Source organism: Meleagris gallopavo, chromosome 3 (assembly GCF_000146605.3).
Source record: "Meleagris gallopavo isolate NT-WF06-2002-E0010 breed Aviagen turkey brand Nicholas breeding stock chromosome 3, Turkey_5.1, whole genome shotgun sequence".
Taxonomy (NCBI): domain Eukaryota; kingdom Metazoa; phylum Chordata; class Aves; order Galliformes; family Phasianidae; genus Meleagris; species Meleagris gallopavo.
Window position 1 is genome coordinate 15,273,331 of NC_015013.2, and position 12,528 is coordinate 15,285,858.

Here is a 12,528-nt window from a genome sequence, read left to right on the forward strand (position 1 = left end):
AAAAACCTTTTGCCCAAATCGCCATGCTACTCTGAGCAGTGTTTTCTAGCACTATTTTTCAGTGCTAATTCTTCATTTGTCTGAAGCACCTTTTTGTAGGTGTGTGATAGCGGTCACTGGAAGCACTTTATTGAAGGGGACAAAGATCAGACTATTCAAATGTCTTCCAAAAGTTTCACTTCTGAGCTTTTTTTTGTGAGCACAATTTTTTGTACGCATGCAACGTGAGGTGTGCTTAAGTGTTTTTAAAACTTGACCCCACAGCACTACCTCACTTCTTCCAGCTTGGATGATTGTATTTTCTTAATGGATTGGTGCTTTAAATCCATTTCAGAGGACCAGAGAAAAAAACATTCAGTAATTTAGAGAGTGATAATAAACCATTAAAACATAAAGGAAGGGATAATAACAACAACAAGATAAAGGCAAGGAGCTGCTCTCTGCTGGGTGCTGCTGTTCTTTGACTTTTTAGAAGTGATTGCAGCTCCTTATTGCTTCAATCTGTAAATAAAAAGCTGAAATGTCTCTGAACAGCTGCAGACTTAGAAAGCAAGAAGCAACAACCCTTCTGCCCCCAAGTCTTGTATTTCAATTTCTTCTGTAGAATTGCCCCTCTGCTTCTAGCAATAAGTTGAAGTGGTGCATTGGTAGAAGGTTATGGGTAATTGTGTGCATTGTTACTTTCTCTTAACAGAGGCCACATTCAAGTGTTTGACAAACAGAAGGTGCACCTTCGTTTTTGTGTGGTTGCTTTGCTAATTTCATCATCCCTCATATCACCAATGGAAGTGTCAGTTTGTACTTAAACATCACTTGTGTTCTTCCCATACACTGTTCCTTACGTTTTTCCTCTACATTCCATTTTTTCATTTGTAAGAAGACTGTTTCCTTTACATCAAAGCTGCAGTAATCTTTCTGACTAAAAAGTGGCTGTGAGCGTGTTTGGTAGTATGAGGAAATGCATAGAATGCTTACAGTGAACACAGTCCATGTAACAAAGAAATGAGGTGAAGTTTAACTTAAATTTTGGAAAAATGATTACTGAGCTCAGGTGGATCAACAGAACTGTTGTCATATATGACTGGACTATTTCCCTTGCTTTTTGGAGATGTGAATATATTTCTGGCTTCTTGATAGAGGGAAGTTCCTTTTTGTTTGCTCAGGAGCCTGATCTGTTCTGACCTAGAGGTGCCGATGCAAAATTCCTTGGCTTGTTTTGGGTACAAGTAGATGTCTGAAGAACCAGACTGAGGTTTGTGTGGATCCAGCAGATCCTGTGAAATAACGGTTTTATTATTTTTTTTAATATGCATAACGTACAAATAATTGAATAATAACACAAACAAAACAGATAATTTGATTAGGAATATTACTTGAAATTGCCTAAAACTTGCCATTCTTTGCAGAGCTGAAGTTCACTTTGTGATATTTCAGTTTCAGTAAGACACTAAAAGAACCTTCGTTTCTAAGACTGTTGTAAACATTGCTGCTAATAAAATTTTCCAGAAGAGACTTCAGGCATGGTTGTTACTTGCTAAAACAATTTGGAAAGATCAAAAGGCGAGTCCTGATCATCTGTCTTCCTACTTCAAAGACGATTCGATTATGCAGGCTGTGTATTTAAATGAAGTGATTCACTTGCGAAAAGTTTGTTTAGTGGAAGTTTATAAAGCCTGTTAGATCTTAGGGATTTGATCATCTACACAGTGTTTTATCTTTAGCGGAGATAGTATTGTGATAAAAAGATGGTATTGTGATAAAAATTTCTGAGACTCATATGTCCCACCCTGCATTTTTCTCACCCTGCCCCTGACAGGTTTTCTGTTTGGCATCCAGCATTTGAAACAGTTTTGCATGGGAAATAGTAAATCAGAAGGTGGTCCTGTTTTGTCTCATTGAAGCATTGTCTAAGCTATAGTGAAAATGTTCAGTTGAAGATACCGCTGCACTCTGTTCCCTGCAGGCCTCAGTTTAACTGTTGGAATGACTGAAATCCTACTGTGAACAGACTCAGAGAAAGATGTGACGTGTTTCAGCAGTGTTTCTGGTAATTAATTCTTCCCCGGTAAGCCTAGGCTAGCGTGCTGTCGGGCAGGCATTCTGGATTCAATCTGTTTATGTGATTCCTTGTTGGGATATGCAGCGAATGACCTGGAAAGCAGCTATGTAACAATCTGATGGCTGCATAATGAACTTGTATTACTATGCTAAAAAAGAAAAAAGTCCATAACAATGTGGTAAGTAGAACAGTAGTCAGACCCCTACCTCTCATTATCACGTCTCAATACCCTTTAATCGTTGTGCAGAGCTGCCCATTAGACTATCTACCACTAAATCTCAAATGGATTTTGCTTAAAAAAATTTGGTTACCTCCTCATATTTTGAAGATATAATGTCTCCTTGATATATGAACACTAATTAAAATGGACTACCAGTCTAGGGGTGTGCTGGTCTTTTCATGTTGCAGGGAAGATTGAGATTTCAGTTTAGTGAGGCTTTTAAAAAATATTTCACAGCTTTCTTCCCTTGTATCCTGATGTATTCCCAGTTTGAATTACAGATGGTGTGTTTTGCAGCAAATTTTTCATCAACAGAGTACAGCTGCCTAGCAATGAAATGCTAGGTAGGACCATCCATCACAACAACTTGTTAGTTGTTAACTGGATTCCTCTTTTAAAATCCTTCTCTGTAAGATGAAGCAAGGGTAGATGAATTTGCACTTGTCTTATTTTCCTTACTTTATTTTCTTTGTGGTAGCCTACCACATTGCTGTTGCAGCCAGAGTTGCTCAGCCAGAGGAACTCCCTAAAGCTTGCAGAAAAAAAGACCTTAGTCTCTTTTGTCTGCATTTTCTGCTTGTAGGGACATTCTTGATCTGGAAGGTAATGAGCTAAGGGAAAGAAGCATTGCTGCCTGGAGTGCGTTGGCAGGTATCAGCATGCTGGAAGATCTGCCGGGGTGTCATGACAGAAGTGCAGAGAGGCTGATCTTACAGCTGCAGCCAAATGTACCGGCCAGAACAGGTAGGCTGAGCCTGGAAAGATCTCCCCTATTGAAAAAAGAAAAAGAGCTGCTTAAAAACAAGGAAGAAAATAGAGTCGCTATCTTCTCCAGCTCACCTGGATATTTCATTCTCATGCCTGGTATTTCAGGTGCCCTCAAATTTCAGGTTTTTTCTGGGGTCCTAAAATGAAGTAGGTTATACACTCTAGCTGTTCTGATCTCCCAGCCTTCAAAGAGAAACTTCATCTTAGAGGCACTTTCCTTCACCTGTTTGCTATTGATAACAGAGTACCAAATAAATACACTCAAACCCACTCTAAATGGGTAGGTTGCCCTTTGTCTAAATCATCTTTACATTTCCTGAAAGGATTCTAAAATCTTTCATGAATAGAGGTATAAATGATATACCCATGACTTCCATTACAGTCCTTTCTGAATGCCCCAAAAATGTGTTTTTGTTGCTCTTCACAGTACCTGTGCTGAGAGAATAAAGAACTATTTATACGATTGCTGAGAAATGAAAATGAGGACATAATTGACTTTTGGGTCCAGGCCTCAAGGGATCTGCAATTGAGCAATGATGCTTCATCCAGGGGTTAAGCATCTTTTTTCTTTGAAAGCCTACATTACTCTTCATGTTCCTGAAAGCCTCTCTGAGGGAGAAAAAGAGAATATTACCATGCAGCCTCGATGATGTCACTCCTGCTTTTCCCAAGGAATGAATCTTGGGGAAACAAATGACCAAGACAGTCTCTAAAGTTAGGGACCCTGCTATGAGAAGCCAGGGCCCAAACACAGCGTGTTGTTTGTACTCTTTTAGGAAATAAGTAAATATTTTTTTCCCTTCTAGCAGATGTTTCAAAAGTAATCCATTAACAAGAGACAGACTCTTGACCTGACAAACTGTGGGCTTTTACCAGTGGCAGAAGCAGCTCCTGCGTTGGTGGTCCAGAAGTGATGCGACAGTGATGGGTGAGCATTTGTCACTGGCGGTAGCTTCTTTCTTTAAATAAAGATGGGCATGGTGGTCATAGGAACCCATGGGACCCTGGTGAAGCTAGCTGAGCCAACATTTCTAACAAAATGTACTTCCCTGCGGACTTCCTCCTGTCATTACTTCAACCATTTACTGTGTCAGAACAGTCCTGACATGCTGACCAGCCAAGAAATGTTTTTGCTGCCAACTAGAATTACAATTCAAATGTTGTGGCTCTGTTTCCAGAGGGATACTTGAACTGGCAAACAAAAAGTAACCATTTCCTAATCCAGCAGTGATTTAAAATGCTAGTGTTATTCAGTATCCCATTATAAATCAGTGGGTTTCTCTTGAAGAAAAGAAAATATTAAAATTCCATACGAAGAATTTGTAATGGCCATAGTGGACAAGTCATCCAAAATTACTGCTCTTCTTACCTTCTTTTATTGGCTAATTAACATTATCAAACACACGAGAATCTTTTAGCTTTGTGTTTTAAATATATTTTCCACTTGTCAGAATGTGTCAGATTTTACAACCAACATAAGTCTATATACACTAAAAGGCTAAAACAATCTGTGTACTGTTGTAGTTTTTTTGAATAAGAGCTTGACCAGAAATCAAAAATGATCGGAAACCAAAAAGTGCCAACTTTATAAGCCCTTGATCTTTTAGAAAACTCATGGTTTTACCCTACAACTTGGTTTTCAAGACTTCCCATTCCTTTTTTTTTTTGTTTTGTTTTGTTTTACATGTTTGCTTGTTTAACTCAGTCTGCATAGTATCCTCTTCTATTTCAAAGCTGCCTTTTGTCTAGGAGGTACATTAACAATTCCTTGCAGTGACCTTGACCTTGGAAGTGACACTTCAGCATTTATATCAGAAATAAAGTACTAACAGCAGGATCGAAAGCTTCTCTGCACCTACGCAAATAAAATACTGAATCTTTCCAGTGCAGTTTTATGAGAGACTTTAGAGAGTGTGAGATCTTTATGCACACAGTGATATACTTTTTGCAATTAGATCGTTTGGCATTTATTTCAGCTGATAGCTTATAAATGGACATTTGTACATGTAAGCAAAAATGAAAAGGTAAGAAAAGACAAAACTGTTATCTGAAACAGTAGAAAAAAAAAAAATTCATTGACTGCTGAGAAGCAGATTGGCTTGGACAGAAAAATATGGTAACCACTTTGAAATATATGCCAAAAATACCAGATTTCAATGTAACATAAATGCAATTGGGCCCTCTGCTTGGGATAATGGTAGTTTAAAAAAAATGCATGAGGAATTCAGTTTTTTATGCAAAGCTAGGGTATAAATTTAAAGGGTAAGATATACCAATCAATACTTTTTATGAGAAGTGGAAAAGAGGCAATGAAAGTTCAATATCTTAAGTGATAGAAGTGGGAAATATTCTAGCAATTGTCTAATAGATTTCTGGAGTTTAGTTAGGAACATATTTGAATATGTTTTTGGGGTTAAGACAAATACATCCTGTACTTCATGAATAGTACGCATAAAGTTTTCACTCATTACAATGTAAAAGCTTTTTACCAAAGAATAAAAATGTTTTCTCTGTGCTCCTTGTTTAACAGGTATTAAAACGTTGTTTGTATTGTAGTGGTATCCAGAGATCATTGCTAGCGCTAGGGCTTTTCATGCCAGATGCTGTATGAACACAAAATGACAGGCAGTCCCTGACCCAGAAAGAAATAGAAAGAAAGCAGTGACTTGCACAAAGTCACGGAGTAGGTCAAGGGTAGAAATGAGAACAAAACCTGACTCTTCCAAGCCCCAGCTGAGGTTCATTCTCTCTCCATACCATGTAGCTCTTTATTCACAGCATTTAACTTTAGAGGTGGGAGTTATTTTATTTCTACATTAATGCCAACATTTTAAATTTCTTGCACAGCAGACTATAATGTGGTTTTCTATCATCTCTTTCAAACTGAAAGCTTGTGGAAATAATTAGAAAAAGTTAGAAAATAGACCAATGGAAAAGAAAATCCAAGCAGTCAGTGCTGTGTGTAGTCTCCCTCTGCAGCCAGTGTGTTGGCATTTCCCTGCCTCTTATGTTTAGCTCCTGCTGGGCAGCTCTGGCTTGTGGCTCTGGGACCCACCCATCAGTCTTGGTAACAGGCTATGGGACAAGCCTGTGAATAGAACACAACCCATTTGAGGTTAGAGTGGCTCTAAGCATGTGCAATGTATTTGCATGCTGATCACAAGGGAAAATCAGTGAGCAAACAGCTGCGCTCTCATTTTTCCATAGTATTTGATTGAAGAGTGCCAAAGCAATTTCCTTATTTCCTTGTTTCTGTTTTCTTTTAGTGTCCCTGTGACCTAGGCATACTGCATGCTGGCTCCCAGGAGGGTCAGCAGCCATGCAACAAGCTCATCTTCACCAGCAACAAGGTATGGGGGAACACGTGAGGCTTTTAGCCCAGCCTTGACTGACAGACATCAGTGAGAAACAGAACATGGAAGCAGGACATCTCTCCTTGCAAATCATATGCTGAAACAATATGTCTTGAGGGACGGTGAGGAGCAGTAACAGAGGTCCAGAAGGTAAGAGGCACATGGAAGAGGTCATTTATCTCCATGTAATTTAGTATATTATATTACATCCATATAATTTAGTGATAGGTTTCCTGGTAGTGTCCCATTTTATTCCCTTGCTTGTTTTGCCCAGCAAGAAGACAGTGACTATGGCACACTTCACTGACGCAGATCAGGTGCACTAAAACAATGTATTAAGTATATTCTGTGCAAGCTGTTGAACCTATGATCTATAATCACAGGTATTGTAAGCAATGTATTAGCCTATGATTAATCAGTATTTCAATGTTGTACAAATTTCGGGGAAGATAAATTAGGGTAGGAGATGTTGTATGACCTGTCTGGTTGACTTGTCCATCATACAGTGAGGTCTGGGAGATAGAGGTGTGTGCTGGGGGGTCTCAGGCCAGCTGAGGGGAGCTCCAAAATCTGTCCTCCAGCATCCTGACCTTATACCCCTATTACATATGGTTTGCCATGTTAAGCAAGGAGAGGACACACTGTTACAAGGTACACAGACTGAGATGTAAGCAGGGCTATGAAAAACACAACACATGACTTTGCAAAAAAGGAGAGGAACTTACAGTGGTTCCTTAAGTTTCCAAAAACATGAGGAATTTTTTATACATTAATTATCACACAGTTGTATGGTCTCTGTGCTTTTGAGTACTAGGCTGCACATGGTTAGGCACAGATAAGGTAAGGGCAGTGACAGAGGCATGGCTACAGCCTTATCTGGCCTGCACTGCTCAGGGTAGTTCTCATCACTGATCAGAGGATGGCTACCGTACCATGCCTTGTCCTGTTCTCTAGTCTTGCACGACCTCTTTCCTTCTTCAGCAGGCAATGCTTGGGCCATACTCCACAGGTGGCTTCCCACATGTTGACCTGTGTGCATGCACCATACACGTGTATGTATCTATGTGTGTGTATGGAGTGAAGCAGATGAGTGCGTGCATGTGTAAACAGGTCTGGGACTGCAAGTGTAGGAGTGAAGGAGGCTCAGGGAGACAGCTGCATGACTCCTTCTCCTTCTAGGCAGGTCTGTCATTTCTGGCTCTAGGATTGGTCTGTTTATTCCATTTAACGATACTGACCTTTGTGTGGAATAGGTTGGCTTGTTGCAAAGCTAGGATTTATAGCCTTTTGGGACTTCAGTTATTCAGAAGACTGTGGATATTTTTCATTACATCAGACCCAAAGAGAGAGACTTCTGATGACCCAGTTGCCCTTATAACTTGTTTGCCCTTTACCTTTTGTCTGTCTAAGAGATTTTAAATTTAGTCATGTGTTAGAGACTCTAAATTTGAAGAATGTTCTGAGGATAAAAGACATTTTATGGCAAAAAGAAACTGAGCAGTTTTGAAAGTTTCTGCCTTTGTATTTAATGACAGTCTTGAAGAGATGCTAATTTTAAATTTCTAATGTAAGTTTTAGAAATAACTTCTCTTGAGAAGTTAAAAATATTAGTATTTTGGATCTATTGGAAGATACGCTGCCTCAAATTATATTTTCTTCCACAAGAGAGAAGATTTTATATATATTATTTATTATAAGATGTTACTTAATCCGTTCCTGAAAGAGCAGTGGGTTTCTTTGTTGCAGCGTAAGAAATTGTCCCCAAATCTTACTTGATTTTGGAACACTCAGTCTTGTTACACAATGTATTTTAACTAAATAGAGGGTTAGTACAGGAGATGATTTGAAGGATACCTACAGATAAACGCACTTGGTTTTTTTGTCCCTAGATTGTTCACTGGAATGGGTTGCCTAGAGAGGTGGTAGGTGCCCCATCCCTGGAGACATTCAGATCAGGCTGGACAGGGCTCTGAACAACGTGATGTAGCTGTAGGTGTCCCTTTTCACTGCAGGGCAGTTGGTCTAGATGGCCTTTAAGGGTTACTCCCAATTCAAATGATTCTATGAATGAAGATGGCCTTTATGGATTCCTTTCAACTCAAATGATTCTATGATTCTGTGACTTGTGGTGGCCCTGATTCTGCAGTGCTTATACCTGCAGGTAATTTTAAGCATGCAGATGTTTATGTTGAGTTGAGCACATCGTCTGGATCTTGGGACTCAGGTTGTTTCAACTTTCACGTCATCACTGGCAAGAGCTCTGAAAGTTTTATCTGTAATTGCATATCTCCATTATCTGCAGTGAGAATGTGACTACAGCCATAACCTGGAGACATAGAGGCTGTGCAGGTGGCCCTGTAGTTGAGGGAATAGTTCTGTAAATACACAAGCTCCAAATCCCGTTTGCTTCCCCTTGGTTCTATTGACTCTAAAAAAAATAAATAAAAAGAGAGAATTTAGTACTTTTTATGGTAAGTTGAACAGTGCTCTTCCTGACTTCATGCCGGAAAGGGATTTGCTGAGTAAGAAAGTTCTAATTTCACATAGTTGTTTTTCACAGTAGAGCTACATGAAGTACCAAGCATGAGAGCAATGAGAGCATAGTCGCATTAATGAAAAATAGGTTGTGATAAATTATTCAAGCAGATGAAATTACTTTGGATTCAGATGAAGCTGAAATTTAAGGGCCAGATCCTTTTCTCATATAAAATGATTCAGTTTCATCACTTTCAGGAAAGCAGTGAGAACTTGTATCGTTCAGTCGAGAACCTGACTCCATAGTATTAACTATGATCAGCAGCATAAGCAGTCATTTAAAACTCTCTGGTACATATTTCATCTACTTTAGGTGACAGCCATAAGGTGAATCTTTTAAATTCTGACATGGCATAGCCTTTCTTTCGAGATCTGTGGTGTGATTTTAAAGCAGGTGAGATAAAAGCTGTGCATCTCCAAAGGCACCTTTTCTCTGATATTAAAGGAAACAATGTAAAAATATGCCCACTAAATAAATCATCAGGGACTTTCAGAATAGATCACATCCTTCTGTCTTAAAACTTGTATTACAGCTCAAGATGTTCACCTGAACTCAGCTTCTTTTGTTCAGCAATTTTTCTGTACAAGAAGGCATATGTAAAGAAGGCAACTCTGGAGGAGACACCCCATCGGATGCTCTGTGAAGACAGAGAAAAAAGCTCCTCTTGACTTGTGGCGTAGCTCTTTGAGAAGTTGAACCTTCACTGACTCCTCTCTCATCTCCAAGGAGGAGAGGAAAGAGAAGGAATGACTGAGAGCTGTTACTTTGCTGGAGGTAACTACCAGCAAACTGTGAATGTAGCTGGCTTTGCAGTAGCTTCTGTATTTAAGTACCATGGCCAACATATTTCTGTGGAGGAAAAGCACAAATCTGGCTTCCACTTCTCTAGGATGAGATCTGAGTCACCTTTGTCTTTGGCTCAAGTGCACGTGAACGCAGGACAGCGCAGGGATGCATAGGCTGGTGTAATGGGTTTTTAAGGACATGGCTGAAATGACATGGGACTATGACAAGTTACATCTATAGAAAACATGCCCCAAACTGAAGAACTCCTGTCAAATTCATCTGCAGTACAAAACTCTAAGACCAAAACGCGTCCTACCAAGTAGCAGGTACTGAGGCCTCCTGCTATAATGAATGGAGGGAGAAGGCAACCCCTCCAGAGACTGGTTCACGGCTTAGGCAGTATGAGTCATCTAGATGTGCTTCTCTCTTGTCTGAGAAGCAAAGGGTGACAGCTCCTTTATCTTCGTGATTAGTCCTGTGCCCATTGTTAGATAAGCTGAATCTGGACTTTAAATGTGTGGCATATAGCTCTAATTAAGACAAAAATGTTCAGATAGAGTCAGCCTGGCATAGCCATCTTAACACTGCATAGTCCTTGCTGTGGGGAAGATGCATCTTTATCCTCATGTGACCCCCTCCACCATCCCCTCATGTGCAGATGTGAGGAGGAGTGACAGTTTCTCCTAAGTGAAAGTGTATTCAAATGTCAAGAAACTTTATTTTTTAATGTGTTAAACTATATAAAATCCCCTGATAATATACCTCATAAATGGTATGAGACTAATTAGTAGAAAGTTAATGAGAGTGCATTCAGAGAGGTTATGTCCCAGGGGCTCATCAGTGCTATGGAAAACATGGAAGAGGGGTAAAAGCTGCAGCCTGCATTGTTTCTCTAGCACTGGCCATTAATTAACTCAGGAAGGGCAAGTTTAGAATGACAAAATGAGGAGATAACTGTTAAGAGACTATGAACTTTGTCTTCCTTTTCAGCCCCGTCTGTCTCCCATTGATGTGCCTGGCACATACTTTTTTACTGCTGCATCAACCTGCCCTGGCATCAGTAGCCATGCTATGGCTCCATCCAGCTTTCCCCACTTTATGGTCTCCAGCATGCTGAGAAATTTGAGTTCTGATGGTTTTTCCAGGAAAGATGAAGGTCAACTGGAACACTATAAAAGTTCTTTTAACATGGGTCCTCGAGGTTATGTTGGGCCCCCAAGTCCTTTCTAACTTGGGGTGTCAATTGCCCATCTGCAAAAGCAGCAAAGAGCACTTCTTGATTGATGGTACAATATTAGGAATGTAAGTCTGTTTTAGGCTTCTGAGTGTACAAAGGTATTGAGAGCTGTGATGGGGACTGAAGGCAGAGCATTGAATTACATTACTATGATAGCTGAAGTGGAAGCTATTGTACTGACTACCTGCAAAGGGATCCAAATGGCAAATTTATGTTCTGGGTTACTTAAACTTGAATAGGAGTGTAAGGCCTCATTCTTAACTCATCTGAGTCGTTAGGATCCTTCCCTTGACTTTAATAAGTGTCTATATTGTGCTGAAAGTTGAACCTTGAAATGAAACCTTGGCATGTGAGTAGCAGAGACTTTAAAAGTATGAATTTACAGTTCATCAAAATATCAAGGAAATAGTGCTGATGAAACAACACCTATTCTGTGTACTAAATTATAATGTACTTAGTGAAACACAGATGCCTCTTGAAAGAAAGGAGCTATTGAAAGCCACCCGCATCTTGAACAAGGGTCATCCATTTGCACAGCTTGTAACAGTGGCCACTTACATCTGAACAGCCAGAGGCTCTCTTGCAATATGACAATTCAAAGTGTTTGGGGCAAATGCAACTGAAGGAACACAGAGTCAAATTAGCACTTGCTGCAAAAGAGGCATCTCTGTACTGATTGCAGGAGCTGGATGGAAGAGAGTACAAAATGATCAGATGAGCCAAGGATTTGCAGTGACTGAAGTATAACTGATGAGAAGTCAAATAAGATTAAAAAAAAAAAAAGAATAGCACTGATGTCAGCTGTCACAAAAGAAAAAAGATTATGAACAAGCAGATGTAATGAAACAATAGGCATGTGGCAAGTAACAGAATTTGAACTCCATGCCTATCTGTAGTTGATCAGACCATTGTGAAGAAAAGTCATAGATGTAGTGCCAAGGAGGAAGATGTTCTTCTTTTTTCCTCTCAAATTTTACAGATCTCCATCACTTTCTTATTTGTCTAGTGTTCCTAAATGTAGCCATTAATTGTATCTCAGCTACCTTTGAATTTATTTCACTAGCCCTCTTACTCTTTGAATTTTGCTTATGCTTAGCCTAAACTTTTCCTTCCTTTGCTTATGGCCATTACTTCTTTTTCTGTTATCTTTTGAGACTTGGTGTGATTTCCTGCCTTCATTTACATTGTTACCTTGAAGGTATTTACAGGCTATGTTCATTTTCCTCTTGAGGTTTCACTTTTCCACTGTGCTGTTTTCTTTAGTTCCTTTTCTTTTTTTCTCCTGTTGTTTCTCTAATTTGTTTCCTCCCCGTCTTTTTTAATCACCAGTACAGCTTAGAATCTTAACTAATTTTATATGTGAGCTTCTATCCTGTATGTTTCAGGCTAATAGTAAGTAGCAGAACTTACCTTGAAAAGGTTTGAGGGGCATTTCCACAAAGTACAGCCTGATATCATCACTTTGACACGCTGTCCTGTGCTTTTAGTGTCCATCAGAAGAAAATATCTTGTTTTGCTATGGCAGCTGCTGCAGTGGTGAAAAAGATAAAATCTGTAGCCTTTTTTTTT